General features: G+C 37.7%; 1 long non-coding RNA gene across 1 annotated transcript in view; it reads left to right on the top strand.

The window, feature by feature from the left end:
• Positions 1 to 2114: 2114 nt before the first annotated feature.
• Positions 2115 to 20226, top strand: part of LOC116588316 — a 49885-nt gene continuing 31773 nt past the window's right edge. The window contains exons 1-2 of the long non-coding RNA XR_004284885.1: positions 2115 to 2393; positions 19680 to 19761. This is a non-coding gene — a long non-coding RNA (uncharacterized LOC116588316). The remainder of the gene's footprint in view (positions 2394 to 19679; positions 19762 to 20226) is intronic.

The following is a 20226-nucleotide window of genomic DNA, read 5'->3' on the forward strand; positions in this document are numbered from 1 at the left end:
GAAAACAAAACAGAGGATCATACGGGAAGAGAGGAAAATATAAAAAATACAAAGTCAGAGAGGGAGATAAACCTAAGAGACTCTTAATCATAGGAAACAAACAGGGGAGGGGGTGGGGAGATGGAGTAACTGGGGGATGGATATCAAGGAAAGTACATGATGTAAAGAGCATTGGGTAGTATATAAGACTGATGAATCACTGACCTCTACCTCTGAAAATATTATTACTTATGTTAACTAATTGAATTTAAATTTTAAAAATTAAATTTATAAATTTAAAATTTTTACAAAATAAATAAATATATATATAAAATAAAATTAAGAATCATCTTGGTAGAGTAGAGAAATATGAGAAGGTTAAATCATAAAACTAAGTGAAATCAGGATTATTAATTCATGGGAAATTTTCTCAAAGCTTCAAATTGAGGAAAGAAAGTCTTTGCAAGAATGTGGAAGGGAGGGGTTCCTGGGTTTCTCAATTGGTTAAGTGTCTGCCTTCAACCCAGGTCATGATCCCAGGTCCTGGAATCAGGCCCCAAGTCAGGTTCCCTGAAAGAATGCAGGGTGGGGTAATAGATTCAGGGATTTTGATGGACTATATTAATTCATTTATATTTATGGCACCTAATTGATGCTATGGTCTTTGATAGGTAATTAAGATGTCCTTGCTAACAATCCAGTAGGAAAAAATAAGTCAATAGACCCTTAAAAAAATGCACAATAATGGGGGATATAGGAAGAACACAGGGAAAATGATATTTTTCGTCTAAACTATTCAGTGTGGTACTTAGTTGATTAACTATCTCAGAGCATATTTATTGAGGGCCTACCTTGTGCTAGGCTGTACTAGAAGATATACAAGTGAATACGGGATGCCAAAAGAAAGCTTCTCAACAACAGTAGTATCTATGTTGGGCAGTAGCTAAATGAGCAAGTGTGTGAAGGTTTTCCAGGCTAGGGAACAGCAGGCAATGGCCCCCAAAGAACAAAGCAACATTCTTTGCTAGGTCAAAGAAAGTCCCTAACAGAAGAAAATTGCATCCTGAGAGAACTAAGAATGATTCAATATGACCTAAGAACAGGTGGGAGGAGTGGAGGCGAATAAGGCAGGAGAGGGGAGCTGAGACCAGATGGTAAAGCAGACCAAAGGAGCAGGGGGAGGAGGATGGATGCATGAGCTATTCATCAAGTACAAGTGACAAGGCTTGAGGACTGAGTAGACTTCAGGGCAGATGAAGCACCAGTCAGAACTCATCCAGTTTTCTGTCTTAAGGAGGCAGTGGTGCCATTTACCTGGGGAAGCTGCTCCAGAGACACACTGAGCAGGTATACAGCTAAAGGCACAAGGAGTTCAACTGGGACGTGCTGAATTTGAGATTCCCATGAGAAATCCAAATGGAGCCCTAGAGAAGCAGTTGGCTGTTGGGCTCTGGGCTTCAGAAACAATATCTAGACTGTAGATGCAAAGCAGTATAATTCAAGATGCTTAACTGTTGAAACACAATGTTCATGTTCTTCTCTTTTCTTCATAGAGCCGTGTAAATGATTTTTATTTTTCAAAGTTCAAACCATAAAAACAGTCTTGAAACATATTTGAAGTATGAATCAAGAATATTATTTCTAATATTAAATGTGTACTTGGTATGTTAAAAAGAAATCAGTTTACTAATCTAAAATGTTGAGGGGTTTGTGTGAAATGTTTTCTAACAAAATTATAAAATGTGTGTTTAACTTTAAATATTGTTCTCTTTATTTTACTCTCACAATTGAAATACTTTAATTTTTCTAATTTCTTATCTTTGTTATTAGAGTCAAGATGTATCTTTTTAAAGCCACAGTTCTAACTTTAATCATTTCCTACAGTATTCCATTCATTTGTAAGGTCATTTCTGTCTCAAATTTTTAGATTTTAATTTTTTCATTGAGATATAATTGATATATAAAATATTCTGTAAGTTTAAGTTGCATATGAAATAATTTCTTTTCTGTGTACCTTTATCCAAATACACATGAGCACTAATATTTTTACAGTATTTCATTGTCAATAAATTTTGGAAAATACTAGCATGGTGCCACCATGATTGGCGTGGCTGGGGCCTAATTTATAACTTTGTAGTAACTTGTGACTTAAACTCACCAAATTGTCATACACTCAAAATGTCTTTGATTTAGAAATGCTAATCATTGTCTTTCTCTCAACAGAACTGGTTAGGTTGAAGAGAGGGCTCCAAGCCTTGACCAAGAGGCCCATTGTGATCGCTGCCTTTGTCCACAGCTGGTGCTACTTGACGGTGAGCCTAGTATCGATTAGGTCAAGCTCAACATGCTCAGCCTTCACCAGGGATTTTTTACTGGACGCAAATGGAATAGTTGGAGTCAGAGAGCTGCCCTATGTAAGAAAACAATTACTTTTCCATGTGTGAGTTTCTGTTCCAAGGGAATTCTGACATAAACTTTGCATTTGAAATCTGTTTACCACACAAAATCCACCCAAAGTTATTGTTTACCACAGGTATTCATAGCTTGGCTAAGTCCCAGAGAGTCAAAACTCTCTATCAAGGCCCATTCATCACTTGTGAAAGACGAGTTTGGTAACTATGAGTATAGATGTGATATGAAATAGTCATGAAAATACTATTTGGAGTTTCTATTTTAATTCTAGATGCCAGCAAAAATGTGAAATTCTTAAACATTGTGTAATTGGCAAAACATAACTTCTAGATCCACCAGCCATATTCACACAACTCTCTGAAAACCAGGAGAAAGTCCCAAAAGAAAGAGAAGAATTGGAGGTTAATGGTATTTTGGAAGTGTGGCTTACTTATTTGTTTTTACTTTCCTACATTACTTGGGGACAACTGATATTTCCTGACTTCAAATTAGTTAGATAAATAAAATAGAAGACTTGGTCCATATATGTCAGCATTGCATTTACAGTTAAGACACTTGTTTGATTTAAAGCTGACTTCCCTGATGCATTTAATCAGATATATTTGCATGTAAACCGTTAATGTGAAGTGGAATTTTGAAATCACCCATTTGGTTCAATGTAGACTGACAGCCTGTTTAAATAATGTTCTCTAATGAAAGTTTTTAGCTTGAATTACCCAATGTGGTATCTAGTTGATAAAATATCTCCTTAATGTCTATTTCCTGAAGGCCTACCATGTGGTAGGTTGTACTAGAGGATACAGAGGAATGTGAATCACCATCTGCATCTTGAAGAACTTATACCCCAGCAAGATAATAACAATATATACATAAACAACAGCCATTTATCCTTCAGGAAAGGGCATGATAAGGACCAGTGATACACTGAAGAGAAGAGTGAGTGTCATGGAAGTTCAGAAGAAGGGAAGATGATTATGGGTCTGAAGATCTAGAGACAATTCTGAGAGAAAAACTTCAGGCTTCAGACTTACAATTCCCATTATTTACTGAAAGATAATTCTAAGTGACCAAAATGTTATCTCTCACATGAGCCCTCAAACATGTTTGGGCTGTGAATCTCTATTATGAAATTGAATATGTCATGCTATTTTCTAATGGTTTTCATCCGTAAAGTTTTTCAGTTACCAGTTAAAATCTAACAACAACAACAAAAACAAAATTAGTTGCATGACTACATATCTCCAGATAATGTATTTATTTAAATTCATAGTTATAAAAATGAGTGGACTAAGAAAACAAAGAGTCTTATATTTGAGTAAGAAATTTTATAACTCTTCATGATAATGCTGCTACTTAAATCTAAGGGGGAAAATGTGACAAGATTGTCTTACAAGAATACATTAATTTACTGTCCATTGGGTTTTCTTCAAATTCACAAGACCTCATTTCTCACTTAGGAATTATTATGAGCCAGAATTACTATTCTTCATACAAACAAAATAACCACACTTTAAAAATGTTCAAAAGAAGTTTTCTTTTTCTAACCTAGGAAAACCCTAATGGATCAGATTTTCCCCTGTTCTAGTTAAATATTAATTTCTGACCAAAGATTCTGTCATAAAGGCCGAATTTGAGGGAGGTTTAGCCGAAGGTTAAAAAAAAAAAAAAAGAAGAAGAAGAAGAAGCAGCAGCAGCTAAATAAAGGAAATGATAGTGTAATTTTAAGAAGAATATTTATAGCTGTGGGAACTAATTTATTCTTTTAAACTGGCTCTGTATTTTGAATTGGTCTAAAATAGACCAGCCCTACTAAATTTATACTGGATGATTGTTCAGCTGTTATATATGTGCGGAGACATGGTATAGCATAGTGGTTAAATGCCCAGACCCTGCAGCTTGATTCTTCTAGGTTCAAATCTCAAACCTGCCTCATTCTTGGTACATTACCCTGAGCAATGTTCTTAAGCTTTTATTTATTTATTTATTTATTTATTTATTTATTTATTTATATTATTATTGACATATAATGTATTATTTCCTTCAGGGATACAGGTCTGTGAATCATCAGTCTTACACAGCACTCACCATAACACATACCCTCCCCAATGTCCATAACCCAGCCACCCTATCCATACCTCCCCACCCCTCCAATAGCAACCCTCAGTTTGTTTCCTGAGATTTAGAATCTGTCTCCCTCCCCGGTCCCATCTTGTTTCATTTTTTCCCTTCCTGCCCCCACAACCTCCCACCCTGCCTCTCAAATTCTTCATATCAGAGAGGTCATATGGTAATTGTCTTCCTCTGATTGACTTTTTCGCTTAACATAATACTCTCTAGTTCTATCCACATTTTTGAAAATGGAAGATACCATTTTTTGATGGCTGCATAGTATCCATTGTATATTTATACCACATCTTTATCCATTCATCTGTTGATGAACATCTAGGTTCTTTCCATAGCTTGGCTATTGTGGACATTGCTGCTATATACATTTAGGAGCACATACCCCTTCGAATCACTACATTTGTATCTTTAGGGTAAATACCCAGTAGTGCAACTGATGGGTCATAGGGTAGCTCTATTTTTAACTTTTTGAGGAACCTCGATGCTGTTTTCCAGAGTGGCTGCACCACCTTGCATTCCCAACAACAGTGTAGGAGGGTCTCCCTTTCTCCACATCCTCACCAACATCTGTCATTTCCTGACTTGTTAATTTTAGCCATTCTGACTGGAGTGAAGTATCTCACTGGTTTTGATTTGAATTTCCCTGATGCCGAGTGATGCTGAGCACTTTTGCATATGTCTGTTGACCATTGGGATGTCTTCTTTGCAGAAATGTCTGTTCATGTCCTCTGCCCATTTCTTGATCAGATTATTTGTTCTTTGGGTATTAAGTTTGATAAGTTCTTTATAGATTTTGGATACTAGCCCTTTATCTGATGTGTCATTTTAAGTATCTTCTCCCATTCTGTCAGTTGTCTTTTGGTTTTGTTTTCTTTGCTGTGCAAAAGCTTTTGCTCTTGATGAAGTCTGAATAATTTATTTTTGCCCTTGCTTCCCTTGCTTTTCATGATGTTTCTAGGAAGAATTTGCTGAGGCTGAGGTCGAAGAGTTTGCTGCCTGTGTTCTTCTCAAGGATTTTGATGGATTTCTGTCTCATATTGAGATATTTCAACCATTTTGAGTTTTTGTGGGTGTGTGTAGTGTAAGGAAATGGTCCAGTTTCATTCTTCTGCATGTGGCTGTCCAGTTTTTCCAACACCATTTGTTGAAGAGACTGTCTTTTTTCCACTGGACATTCTTTCCTGCTTTGTTGAAGCTTAGTTGACCATAGAGATGAGGGCCCATTTCTGGGTTCTGTATTGTTCAATTGATCTATTTTTGTGCCAGTACCATTCTGTCTTGATGATTAGAGCTTTGTCATAGAACTTGAAGTCTGGAATTTTGATGCCACCAACTTTAATTTTTTTTTAAGGTTTTATTTATTTATTTGTTAGAGAGAGAGAGAGCGCACGAGCGAACACAGGCAGACAGAGCGGCAGGTAGAGGCAGAGGGAGAAGCAGGCTTCCTCCCAAGCTAGGAGCCCGATGTGGGACTTGATCCCAGGACACTGGGATAATGACCTAAGCCGAAGGCAGTTGCTTAACCAACTAAGCCACCCAGGCATCCTGATACCACCAACTTTGATTTGATAGAGCTTGAAGTCTGGAATTTTGATGCCACGAACTTTGATTTTCTCCTTCAACATTACTCTGGCTATTCGGGGTCTTTTCTGGTTCCAGAAAAATTTCAGGATTATTTGTCCCATTTATTTGAAAAAAATTGATGGTAATTTGATAAGGATTGCATTAAATGTGTAGATTGCTCTAGGTAGCATAAACATTTTTACAATATTTGTTCTTTCAATCCGTAAGCATGGAATGTTTTATAGTTTTCTGAGTACAATTCTTTGCCTCTTTGGTTATGTTTACTTCTAGATATCTTATGGTTTGGGGTGCAATTTTAAGTGGGATCGATTCCTTAATTTCTCTTTCTTCTGTCTTGTTGTTGGTGTATAGAAGTGCAACTGATTTCTGTGCATTGATTTTATATTTTGACACTTTACTGAATTCCTGTATGAGTTCTAGCAGCTTTGGAGTGGAGTCTTTTGGATTTTCCATGTAAAGTATCATATCATCTGCAAAAAGTGAGAGTTTGACTTCTTCTTTGCCAGTGCAGATGTCTTTTATTTCTTTTTTTAATATTTTATTATTATTTTAATATTTTATTTTATTTATTTATTTGACAGAGATCATAACTAGGCAGAGAGGCAGGCAGAGAGGGTGGGGGGGAAGCAGGCTCCCTGCTGAAAAGAGAGCCCGAAGTGGGGCTCGATCCCAGGACCCTGGGATCATGACCTGAGCTGAAGGCTTAATCCACTGAGCCACCCAGGTGCCCCTCTTTTATTTCTTTTTGTTGTCTGATTGCTGAGGCTAGGACTTCTAATACTATGTTGAATAGCAGTAGTGAGAGTGGAAAGCAAGCCCTGCCATGTTCCTGACCTTAGGAAAAGCTCTCAGTTTTTCCCCATAGAGGATGATATTCACTGTGGGTTTTTCATAGATCGCTTTTATGATATTGAGGTATGTAACCTCTATCCCAACACTGTGAAGAGTTTTGATCAAGAAAGGATGCTGTTCTTTGTCAAATCCTTTTTCAGCATCTATTGAGAGTATCATATGGTTCTTGTTTTCTCTTTTATTAACATATTGTATCACATTAATTGATTTGAAGATGTTAAACCACCCTTTTAACCCAGGAATAAATCCCACTTGGTCATGGTGAATAATCCTTTTAACATACTATTGGAGACTATTGGCTAGTATTTTGGTGAGAATTTTTGCATCTGCGTTCTTCAAGGATATTGGTTTGTAATTCCCCTTTTTGATGGAGTTTTTGTCTGGTTCTGGGATCAAAGTAATGCTGGTCTCATAAAATGAATTTGGAAGTTTTCCTTCAATTTCTTCTTCTTTTTTTTTTTTTTTTTTGAACAGTTTCAGGAGAATAGGTTTTAATTCCTCTTTAAATGTTTGCTAGAATTCCCCTGGGAAGCCATTTGACCCTGGGCTCTTGTTTTTTGGAAGATTTTGATGACTGCTTCAATCTTCTTACTGGTTATGGGTCTGTTCATATTTTCTATTTCTTCCTGGATCAATATTAGTAGTTTACACATCTCTAGGAATGCATTCATTTCTTCCAGATTGTCAAATTTGCTGGTGAATAGCTGCTCATAATATGCTCTTATAATTGTTTGTATTTTTTGGTGTTGGTTGTTATTTCTCCTCTTTCATTCATGATTTTATTAATTTGGGTCCTTTCTCTTTTCTTTTTAATAAGCTTGGTTGAGGTTTATCAATCTTATTAATTCTTTCAAAAAACCAGCTCCTAGTTTCATTGATTTGTTCTGCTGTTTCTTGTTTTTTATTTCATTGATGAAATTTCTCTGATCTTTATGATTTCTCTTCTCCTGCTGGATTTAGGCTTTCTTTGTTGTTCTTTCTCCAATTCCTTTAGATTTAGGGTTAGGTTATGTACTTGAGACCCTTCTTGTTTCTTGTTGTATTGCTGTATACATTCTTCACAGGGCCACCTTTGCTGTGTCCCAAAAATTTTGAACAGTTGTGTTTTCATTTTCATTTGTTTCCATGAATTTTTAAAATTTTTCTTTAATTTCCGGGTTGACTCATTCATTCTTTAGTAGGATGTTCTTTAGCCTCCATGTATTTGAGTTCTCTCCAACTTTGTCTTCTTGTTGAGTTCTTGTTTCAAAGCATTGTGGTCTGAAAATAAGCAGGGAATGACCCCAGTCTTTTGGCACCAGTTGAGACCTGTTTGTGACCCAGGATGTGATCTATTCTGGAGAATGTTCCATGTGCTCTACAGAAGAATATTCTGTTGTTTTGGGATGGAATGTTCTAAATATATATGTGATGTCCATCTGGTTCAGTGTGTCATTTAAAGCCTTTATATCCTTGTTGATCTTTTGCTTAGATGATCTGTCCATTTCAGTGAGGGGGGTGTTAAAGTCCCATAGTATTATTGTATTATTCTCAATGTGTTTCTTTGATCTTGTTATTAATTGGTTTATATAATTGGCTGCTCCCATGTTAGGGGCATAGATATTACAATTGTTAGATCTTCTTGTATATAGGCCATTTAACTATGTTACAGTGTCCTTGCTCATTTCTTATTTTAGTCTTTGGCTTAAAATCTAATTTATCTGATATAAGGATTGCCACTCCAGCTTTCTTTTTATGTCCTCTAGCATGGTAAATTATTTTCCACCCCCTCACTTTAAAACTGGAGGTATCTTTGAATCTAAATGAATTTCTTGAAGTCAGCATATTGATGCGTCTTATTTTTTAATCCATTCTGACACCCTATGTCTTTTTATTGGGGCATTTAGCCCACTTATGTTCAGAGTAATATTGAAAGATATGAATTTAGTGCCATTGTATTGCCTTTAAGGTGACTGTTACTGTATATTGTCTCTGTTCCTTTCTGGTCTATTATGTTTAGGCTCTCTCTTTGCTTAGAGAACCCCTTTCAATACTCCTGTAGGTCTGGTTAGGTGTTTACAAATTCTTTATTTTTTGTTTGTCCTGGAAGCTTTTTATCTCTCCTTCTATTTTCAGTGACAGCCTAGCTGGATACCTTATTCTCATTTAGTGCTCAATATATCATGCCAATCCTTTCTGGCCTTCCAGATCTCTGTGGATAGGTGTGCTAGCAATCTAATATTTCTACTGTTGTATGATAGAGACCTCTTGTCCTGAGCTGCTTTCAGGATTTTCTCTTTGTCACTGAGACTTATAAGTTTTACTATTAGATGATGGGGTGATGAACTATTTTTATTGATTTTGAGGAGGGTTCCATGTGCCTCCTGGATTTTGATGCTTGTTCCCTTCACCAAATTAGGGAAATTCTTGCTATAATATGCCCCAATATACCTTCTGCTCCTCTCTCTCTCCCTTCTCTTCTAGGATCCCAATTATTCTAATATTGTTTCATCTTATGGTATCATTTACCTCTTGAATTCTCCCCACATGATCCAGTAGTTGTTTGTCTCTCCTTTGCTCAGCTTCTTTATTCTCCATCGTTTGGTCTTCTATATCACTAATTCTCTCTTCTGCCTCATTTATCCTAGCAGTGAGAGCCTCCATTTTTTATTTCACCTATTTAATAGCTTTTTTATTTCAAATTGGTTATATTTTAGTTCTTTTATTTCTCCAGAAAGGGATTTTATTTCTCTAGAGAGGGATTCTCTAGTATTTTCAATGCTTTTTTTTTTTTTTTTTGAGCCCAGCTAACCCCTTGATAATCATCATTCTGAACTCCAGATCTGACATCTTACTGATGTCTGTGCTGATTAGGTCCCTAGCTGTCAGTACAACCTCTTGTTCTTTTTTTTGAGGTGAGTTTTTCTGCCTTGTCATTTTACCCAGATCCAGATAAGAGTATAAGAATAGATGAAAGAGAGAACAAAATACTAAAAGGGTAGCAATGACCCCAGAAAAATATACACATATACACTAACGAGATCAGAAGAGACCCAAAACCTGAGGGTGGGGTGGAGAAGAAAGAAGAAGAAGAAGAAGAAGAAGAAGAAGAAGAAGAAGAAGAAGAAGAAGAAGAAATATATATATATATATATATATATATATATATATATATATTAGACTGGTGAATAGAACAGAGCTACAAACTTGATTTTGGATGTATTTTGGTCTGTTAAAAGAAACTGCCTCCTAAAATTTTATTTTATTTTTTTTAAAGATTTTATTTATTTATTTGACAGAGAGAGAAATCACAAGTAGATGGAGAGGCAGGCAGAGAGAGGGAAGCAGGCTCCCTGCTGAGCAGAGAGTCCGATGCGGGACTCGATCCCAGGACCCTGAGATCATGACCTGAGCCGAATGCAGCGGCTTAACCCACTGAGCCACCCAGGCGCCCCAGCCTCCTAAAATTTTAAAGAAAGAAAAACTTATATATATACAAAAATAAGGGTAAACACAATGAAAGGATGGAATATGACTGTAAAGATGAAAATTTTAAAAGATTCTAAAAAAGGAATTGATAAGAAGTTGATCCCTGGGGAATTCTACCAAAAATTCAAAGAAGAAATAACACCTATTCTACTGAAGCTGTTTCAAAAATGAGAAACAGAAGGAAAACTTCCAAACTCTTTCTATGAAGCCAGCATTACCTTGATCCCAAAACCAGGCAAAGATCCTATCAAAAAGGATTTTAGACCAATATCGCTGATGAATATGGATGCCAAGATTCTCAACAAGATCCTAGCTAATTGGATCCAATAGTACATTAAAAAGATTATCCACCATGACCAGGTAGGATTTATCCCTGGGATGCAAGGGTGGTTCAACATTTACAAATCAATCAGTATGATAGAACAAATCAATAAGAGAAGAGAGAAGAACTACATGGTCCTCCCAATTGAAGCAGAAAAAGCATTTGACAAAATACAGCATCGGTTCCTGATTAAAACTTTTCAGAGTAGAGGGATAGAGGAAACATTCCTCAACTTCATAAAATCTATCTATGAAAACCCCATAGCGAATATCTTTCTCAAGAGGGAATAGCTGACAGCCTTCCCTTTGAGATCAGGAACATGACAAGGATGCCCACTGTTGCCACTGTTGTTCAACATAGTACTAGGAATCCTAGCAACAGCAATCAGAAAACAAAAAGAAATAAAAGGTATTCAAACAGGCAAAGAAGTCAAACTTGCTTCACAGATGATATGACACTTCATATGGAAAACCCAAAAATCCACCCCCAAACTACTAGAATTCATACAGCAATTTAGTAATGTGGCAGGATACAAATTCAATGTACAGAAATCAATTGTTTTCTTATATACTAACAATAAAAATATAGAAAGGGAAATTAGAGAATCAATTCCATTTACTATAGCACCAAGAACCATAAGATAACCTGGGAATAAAACTAACAAAAAGGTAAAGGATTTGTACTCGAGGAACTACGGAACATTCATGAAAGAAATTGAAGAAGACACAAAAATATGGAAAAGCATTCCATGCTTGTGGATTAGAAGAATAAACATTGTTAAAATGTCTATACTGCCTAGAGCAATCTATACCTTCAATGCCATCCTGATTGAAATTCCACTGGCATTTTTCAAAGTGCTGTAGCAAACATTCCTAAAATATGTATGGAACCAGAAAAGACCATGAATTGCTAAGGAAATGTTGAAAAAGTAAAACAAAGCTGGGGGCATCATGTTGCCCAATTTCAAGATTTACTACAAAGCTGTCATCATCAAGACAACATGGTACTAGCACAAAACAGACACATAGACCAGTGCAACAGAGTAGAGAGCCCAGATATGGACCCACAGCTCTATGGTCAAAAATCTTAAACATGTCCTCTGCCCATTTTGTAATTGGATTATTTGTTCTTTGGGTGTTGAGTTTGCTAAGTTCTTTATGGATTTTGGATACTAGTCCTTTATCTGATACTTCGTTTGCAAATATCTTCTCCCATTCTGTCAGTTGTCTTTTGATTTTGTTAACTGTTTCCTTTGCTGTGCAAAAGCTTTTGATCTTGATGAAATCCCAATAGTTCCTTTTTGCCCTTGTTTCCCTTGCCTTTGGCGATGTTCCTAGGAAGATGTTGCTGCGGCTGAGGTCGAAGAGGTTGCTGCCTGTGTTCTCCTCAAGGATTTTGATGGATTCCTTTCGCACATTGAGGTCCTTCATCCAGTTTGAGTCTATATTCGTGTGTGGTGTAAGGAAATGGTCCAATTTCATTTTTCTGCATATGGCTGTCCAATTTCCCCAGCACCATTTGTTGAAGAGGCTGTCTTTTTTCCATTGGACATTCTTTCCTGCTTTGTCGAAGATTAGTTGACCATAGAGTTGAGGGTCTATTTCTGGGCTCTCTATTCTGTTCCATTGATCTATGTGTCTGGGCAGAGGACATGAACAGACATTTCTGCAAAGAAGACATCCAGATGGCCAACAGACACATGAAAAAGTGCTCCATATCACTCGGCATCAGGGAAATACAAATCAAAACCACAATGAGATATCACCTCACAGCAGTCAGAATGGCTAAAATCAACAAGTCAGGAAATGACAGATGCTGGCGAGGATGCGGAGAAAGAGGAACCCTCCTCCACTGTTGGTGGGAATGCAAGCTGGTGCAGCCACTCTGGAAAACAGCATGGAGGTTCCTCAAAATGTTGAAAATAGAACTGCCCTATGACCCAGCAATTGCACTACTGGGTGTTTACCCTAAAGATACAAACGTAGTGATCCAAAGGGGCACGTGCACCCGAAGGTTTATAGCAGCAATGTCCACAATAGCCAAACTATGGAAAGAACCTAGATGTCCATCAACAGATGAATGGATCAAGAAGATGTGGTATATATACACAATGGAATACTATGCAGCCATCAAAAGAAATGAAATCTTGCCATTTGCGACAACATGGATGGAACTAGAGCGTATCATGCTTAGTGAAATAAGCCAAGCAGAGAAAGACAACTATCATATGATCTCCCTGATATGAGGAAGTGGTGATGCAACATGGGGGCTTAAGTGGGTAGGAGAAGAATCAATGAAACAAGATGGGATTGGGAGGGAGACAAACCATAAGTGACTCTTAATCTTACAAAACAAACTGAGGGTTGCTGGGGGGAGGGGGGTTGAGAGAAGGGGGGTGGTATTATGAACATTGGGGAGGGTATGTGCTTTGGTGAGTGCTGTGAAGTGTGTAAACCTGGTGATTCACAGACCTGTAGCCCTGGGGATAAAAATATATGTTTATAAAAAATTAAAAATTAAAAAAAAATCTTAAACAAAGCAGAAAAAAATATCCAGTGGAAAAAAAGACAGTCTCTTCAATAAATGGTGTTGGGAAAATTGGATAGCTATGTATAGAAGAATGAAACTTGACCATTCTCTTATACCATACACAAAGATAAACTTGAAATGGATAGAATACCTCAATGTAAGGCAGGAATCTATCAAAATCCTAGAGGAGAACATAGGGATTAACCCTTTCGACATCGGCCAGAGCAACTTCTTCCATGACATGTCTCCAAAGGCAAAGGAAACAAAAACAAAAATTAACTTTTGGGATTTTATCAAGATCAAAAGTTTCTTCACAGCAAAGGAAACAGTCAACAAAACAAAGAGACAACCCACAGAATGGGAGAAGATATTCGCAAATGATACTACAGACAAAGGGCTGATATCCAAGATCTATAGAGAACTCCTTAAACTCAACACTCAGAAAACAGATATATCATGTCAAAAATGGGCAGAAGACATGAACAGACACATCTCCAAGAAGACATACAAATGGCTAACAGACACATGAAAAAAATGTTCAGCATCATTAGCCATCAGGGAGATTCAAATCAAAACCACTTTGAGATACCACCTTACACCAGTTAGAATGGTCAAAATTAACCAGACAGTAAACAGCAAGTGTTGGAGAAGATGTGGAGAAAGGGGAACCCTCTTACACTGTTAGTGGGAATACAAGTTGGTGCAGCCACTTTGGAAAACAGTGTGGAGATTCCTTAAGAAATTAAAAATAGAGCTACCCTATGACCCTGCATTTGCACTACTGGGTATTTACCCCAAAGATACAGATGTGGTGAAAAGAAGGGCCATATGTACCCAATGTTCATAGCAGCAATGGCCACAATTGCCAAACTGTGGAAAGAGCCAAGATGCACTTCAACAGATGAATGGATAAAGATATGGTCCATATATACAATGGAATATTAGGCCTCCATCAGAAAGGATGAATACCCAGTTTTTGTATCAACATGGACAGGACTGGAAGAGATTATGCTGAATGAAATAAGTCAAGCACAGAAAGTCAATTATCATATGGTTACTTACTTGTGGAGAATAAGGAATAGCATGGAGAATATTAGGAGAAAGAAAGGAAAAGTGAATTGGGGGAAATTGAAGGGGGAGATGAAGCATGAAAGACTGTGGACTCTGAGAAACAAACTGAAGGTTTTGGAGGGGAGAGTGGTGGGGGGATGGGTGAGGCTGGTGGTGGGTATCAAGGAGGGCTCATATTGCATGGAGCAGTGTGTGTGGTGCATAAACAGTAGATTCTTGGAATACTGGAAAAAATTTTAAATTAATTAATTAAGGGGCACCTGGGTGGCTCAGTGGGTTAAAGCCTCTGCCTTCGGCTCAGGTCATGATCTCAGGGTCCTGGGATCGAGCCCCGCATCGGGCTCTCTGCTCGGCGGGGAGCCTGCTTCCTTCTCTCTCTCTGCCTGCCTCTCTGCCTGCTTGTGATCTCTCTCTGTCAAATAAATAAATAAAAATTTTAAAAAAATTAATTAATTAAGACTTTAAAAATAAAGACAAATAAGTTGGTTGAAAAAAGAAAAAAAGATTAAAAAAGGAATGACTATGATCAAGCTGGAGACTAGAACAAAGCCATGTGCTAGATTTAGGGTATATTTTTCTCTGTTAGAAGAAACTATATCCCAAAGTTTTAAAGAAAGAAAAACAGGTATATAAAAAATAAGATTAAATACAATGAAAGGGTAAAATATGACTATAACAATGAAAATTTTAAAATATTTTTAAAAGGTGTTGATAAGATAAAATAGTTTAAAAATGGTTAAAATAGGAAAGAGGAAAAATTTTTTAAAATATAATAAAAAAATAAAATAAAATAAATTAACTTTGAAAGACTAAAGGTTCATAGGAAGAAAGCCATGACTTCTATGTGTTGCTTTCCCCTAGCTCTGGATTTCTGCAGTTCTCATCGAATAGTGAACTTTGTCTTGGCTGGATGTTCTTGCTGATCTTCTAGGGAGGGGCCTGTTGCAGTGATTCTCAAATGTCTTACCCCAAGGTGGAATTACACTGCCTTTCCCAGGCGCCAAGCTAAGGCATCTGCTCAGGTTTTCTTTCAGGAGCTTTTGTTCCCTGAATGCTTTCCGTACAGATTTGGAGGATGGGAATGAAGATGGTGGCCTCCCAATCTCCAGTCCAGAGGAGCCAAGAGGTTAGGGCCCCACTCCTCAGTGCACCCACAGGGGAAAGTAGTCAATCCCTCCCACTCCCTGGTCTCCAGCCACACTCTGTGCTCACCTGGCCTGTGACCAAGAGTTTCTATCTCTGGCACACAGCCCTGTTTGGAATCTCCAAACCCAGCAGATTCCTCCAGTGCACTTCTGTACCACTCCTCCTGGAGGAAGAAGGAGGGGGTCTCCCTGGATCTGCCACTTGTGAGGTCCCTGCCCAAAGAACAGTGGTCCAACTGTGCCTTGGATCATGGTTTAAGGTAACCCCGAGCTGAGAGTGCACTCCCCAGCCCTGTCTCTGGAGCCTGCTTCTGTGCTCCGACTACCACACTCAGACACCCTCAGTCTTTCTGTGTCCCTGTGGGTCTTGAGGTCACAGTCTCAGGAAGGGATCCACCCACACACACACACACCACCCCTCACTTAGCCTTTGGAGTGACATCACTCAGTGAGGCAGACTCCTAAAGTTCCAATTTTGTGCTCCACTGCTCTCTCCCTTGCCAGGAGCTGGTCTCTCCTCCCGAGGTCTATCTTACCATACGTCACTTGGGATTCACTTCTCCACACATCCTACCCTCCAGAAAGTGGTTGCGTTTCTGTTCCTAGAATTGTTGCTCTTCTTCTTTTATATCTCCTGTTGAGTTTGTAGGTATTCAGAATGGTTTGATAACTATCTATCTGAATTCCTGGGACCTGATGATATTAGGTCTCCTACTCCTCCACCATCTTGCTCTGACCCCTCCTCTCTTTCACTTTCTTAACTGTAAAACAGGAATGGTAATAGTACCTGTCTTAAAACTAAATTGGTACATGGAAAGCAATTAAAATTGTGCCTAGCAGAGAGCAAGCACTGGTAGCCATTAATATTATTCCATTTTTATGTAATGATAACACTACAGGTGTGCTGCTCTACTTTTCTGTCTAAAGCAACTTTTCTGGGGCACCTGGGTGGCTCAGTTTGTTAAACATCTGCCTTTGACTGAGGTCATGATCTCGGGGTCCTGGGATTGAGCCTGGAGTTCCACTCCCTACTCAGCAGGGAGGCTGCTTCTCTCTCTCTCTCTCTCTCTCAAATAAATAAATAAATAAAACCTTTTTAAAAAATAATGGGAACATCTTTTCTTTATTCTCCTCCCTCTTCTCCCCCTTCATCTCCTAGACTATCTATCTTTCATTTCACAACCATTTCCACTGCTCAACACAATGTCTTCACATGTTGCCTATCCTTACTCAAGTGCAAAGAATATTTTCACTTAATGTTTGCAAATTCCATTGAAAGCTTAGTAGTAACAACTGGATGGAGGAAGGAGATAGAATAAGGAATGTCCTTGTTTTTCTTATTCATTATTCTTTTTTCTTAAAGATTAACTGATTGATGGATGGATTTTAAATTTCATTTATTTATTAGAAAGAGAGAGAGAGAGGATGCAAGCAGGGAGAGGGGCAGAAAGAGAGGGAGAGAGAATATCTAGCAGAAGATCTTTTGAACGCAAAGCCTGACATGGGGCTTGATCTCATAACCCTGAGTTCATGACATGAGTTAAAATCAAGAGTCAGACGCTTAATTGGCTGAGCCACCCTGGTACCTATCTTGTTTATTATTCTTAATAAAAAGACTTGCTGGCTATAATATCCTCCCATATGAATGTTTTAACTGTTAATGATCAAAACCATCTATAGCAATTACAAATAAATGTTATGGTAGTTATAGTATGCTGCATTTTAGAATCTAAGAACGTATACTACTCTTAACTCCCAGAATTTTTTCCTATTTTTAGTAAGCACACCTCGATTTACCTCTGGAGATCTATATCTTCCCAACTCCCTGCCTTCTTCATAATTACAGTGAAGTTGGAAGTTGTTCAGACTGCCCCAGTCAAGGTGTGGCCTTGTAAACTCTAATTCTGGGAATCTGGGTCCTGAGCACAGGGATGCTGAGACAGAGGGTAGATTCATTCCATTGAGCTTTCTGAGGACACTGTCCACTGATCCTTTTTACCTAGAGCTCTGGAACTGCTCTACATCTGCCCTTCCTGGGGCTGCTCATCAGCTTTCTCTTTGATTCTGTGAGCTAACCTATATTCTTCCAACAAATTTCTTTTCTATTTAATTAGGCAGGGCTTGTTTTCATTGCTCGCCATCAAATTCTAGTACTGGTTGGACTTAGACTTCCAAGTTCCACTTTAGCTATGGTTTGTGGGTACAAACCAAACTGGTAGAAAAAAAAAATAACTGCTAAATGGTGTATGTGTGAGAAAGACAGAAAGAGAGAGAAATCTAGTATGCATATAACTGCACAAGAAAAAATAGATTTTGTGCTACAATATATTCAGAGGGAAAACAAGCCAACCATGATTTTACCATGGAAATTTGTATGTGTCTTAAGATGGTCTGGAATTTTAATTACTCAAGTGAGAGCTTTCCTTGCATATTAAAAGTTGTCATAACTCTTTTATAAATAACATATTATGCAATATTACAGGTTTCTCTCTATAGTATACATTTTTAAATTTAGGTTCATTGTTAACTGACCTGGCATATGTTTTCCTTACAATTTAAACTGGTTTATTTATGTAGGTCATAGTAAAACAATAAAACAAATCAAATTAATACATTAGAGCAAATAAAATGTAATTGTAGCTTCATTTATTTGCATTTCTTATGGTAAGATACAAAATACATACATTTTATGAATACATAGGCATATGCAAAGTTCTGTGTAAATCCTGTTAACAATTTCTCCATGAACTGTAGCCTTTCTTTAATTTTACCTTGCACCTAAGAGGTTAAGCTAGAAAGAAAGATTATGAGAGGTATTCATTTAAAAAGTATTTATGAAAAGTCCTTAAGAATTAAACAGAAGAACAATCATCTATGTTCTCTCTGAAAAATAATTATTTTTTGGAAGAGTATGACACAAAGTTCTTAAGTAATATTTGGGGACTTTTTTTCCATCTCTCCCTTAGATTACAAGGTTTTTAAATATATAATCTATTTAACTCATTCACTGGTGAATGTGTTTTGCAGACTAAATGTTACATCAAGCACTGAAAATAATTCCAAGGTAGTATTTATAATGGTAACAAAAAAGTACCTTAAAAAAGATACCTTAAGGGTGACTGGGTGGCTCAGTTGGTTAAGCCGCTGCCTTCGGCTCGGGTCATGATCTCAGAGTCCTGGGATCGAGTCCCGCATCAGGCTCTCTGCTCAGCGGGGAGCCTGCTTCCCTCTCTCTCTCTGCCTGCCTCTCCATCTATTTGTGATTTCTCTCCGTCAAAAAAAAAAAAAAAAAAAAGATACCTTAAAAATTTTACCAAGAAGTCTTTACAAAACCCATAATGCACATTTTTTTTAAAGATTTTATTTATTTATTTGACAGAGAGATCACAAGCAGGCAGAGAGGCAGGTAGAGAGAGATGGGGGAAAGCAGGCTCCCTGCTGAGCAGAGAGCCCGAATCGGGGCTCGATCCCAGGACCCTGGGACCATGACCTGAGCCGAAGGCAGAGGCCTTAAACCCACTGAGCCACCCAGGCACTCCAATACACATTTTTATAGTACAAGTACACATACTCTAAGGAATTTTGTTGTTAGAGAGAATTGAGGGAGCAGGCAGAGGGAGAGAGAGAATCTTAAGCAGACTGCATGCACAGTGCAGAACCAATGCAGGGCTCAGTCTCATGACCCTGAGATCATGACCTGAGTGGAAATCAATAGCTGGATGCTTAACTAACTGAGCCACCCAGGTGCCCCTCTACAGAACTTTCTACAAGTTAATAGAAAAATGTCATTCTCTCTCTATGTTTGGCATACTCCTGATTTTTATAAAAAAAAAAAAAGGCATACAGAAGCAAAACTAATTTTTATTTCTTCCTCAGTACAGAAGCTTAGTACATAATATTTACAACTCAGAAGCAGAAAGATAAAAAAGACATCTACCAACCCTTATCTGAGACTGCTTTCCTTTCCCTTTCACACCCGACCCATAGAATAAGGCTGAAGTACTGGTCTGAAGCAAGGGTTGACACAGAGCTAATATGTGCATTGTCTTTAGCAAATGTTCTTTCGTAACACTTAGTATAATGGTCTTTCATGAGTTGGCAAAATCTGTAAGAAGGCAGTCCTGGTTTCCTCGAATTCTGGGTATTTTGATCTGTGGAAACTGCTAAGAAAATGGTATTTTTTTTCTCTCCAGGTCTATAAAAATGCACAAAATAACCTTATGGAAGAAGGAAGCCCAAAGGCAGAGAATTCTTCTGAAATAACCTGATTCATAGGTATGTATGAACATCTCTCTCTCTCTCTTTCTATATATATATATATATATATATATATATATATATATATGCCTCAGATATATACACACACACACACATATAGCTATGATATACACTGTATTCCCAGAGAATCTGTGCTACTGTTAAGTTGTTGGTCATCACTAAACAAGATCCTCAATATTTTCCACCAATCCTACTAAATCTTTCATATTTGCCACAGCTCTTTCTCATTCCTACAGCAATCAATCACCAAGTCTCATCAGTGCTCCCTCCTAAATTCCTCGTCAGTCCACTTGATTTCATGCATTCCCAGGGCTTCTCCAGGGTTCTGACCACATCCCTTCCCTATTGATTACAGCACTAAAGACCCAATGAGTTTTCCTATCTTTCCTACTGTTCCTCATCTTTTCTGCATTTCAGTATCATCTGGGACTTCTCTTGACTTCTAAGACATGTCACATTCTC

Source organism: Mustela erminea, chromosome 4 (genome assembly GCF_009829155.1).
Source record: "Mustela erminea isolate mMusErm1 chromosome 4, mMusErm1.Pri, whole genome shotgun sequence".
Lineage (NCBI taxonomy): Eukaryota > Metazoa > Chordata > Mammalia > Carnivora > Mustelidae > Mustela > Mustela erminea.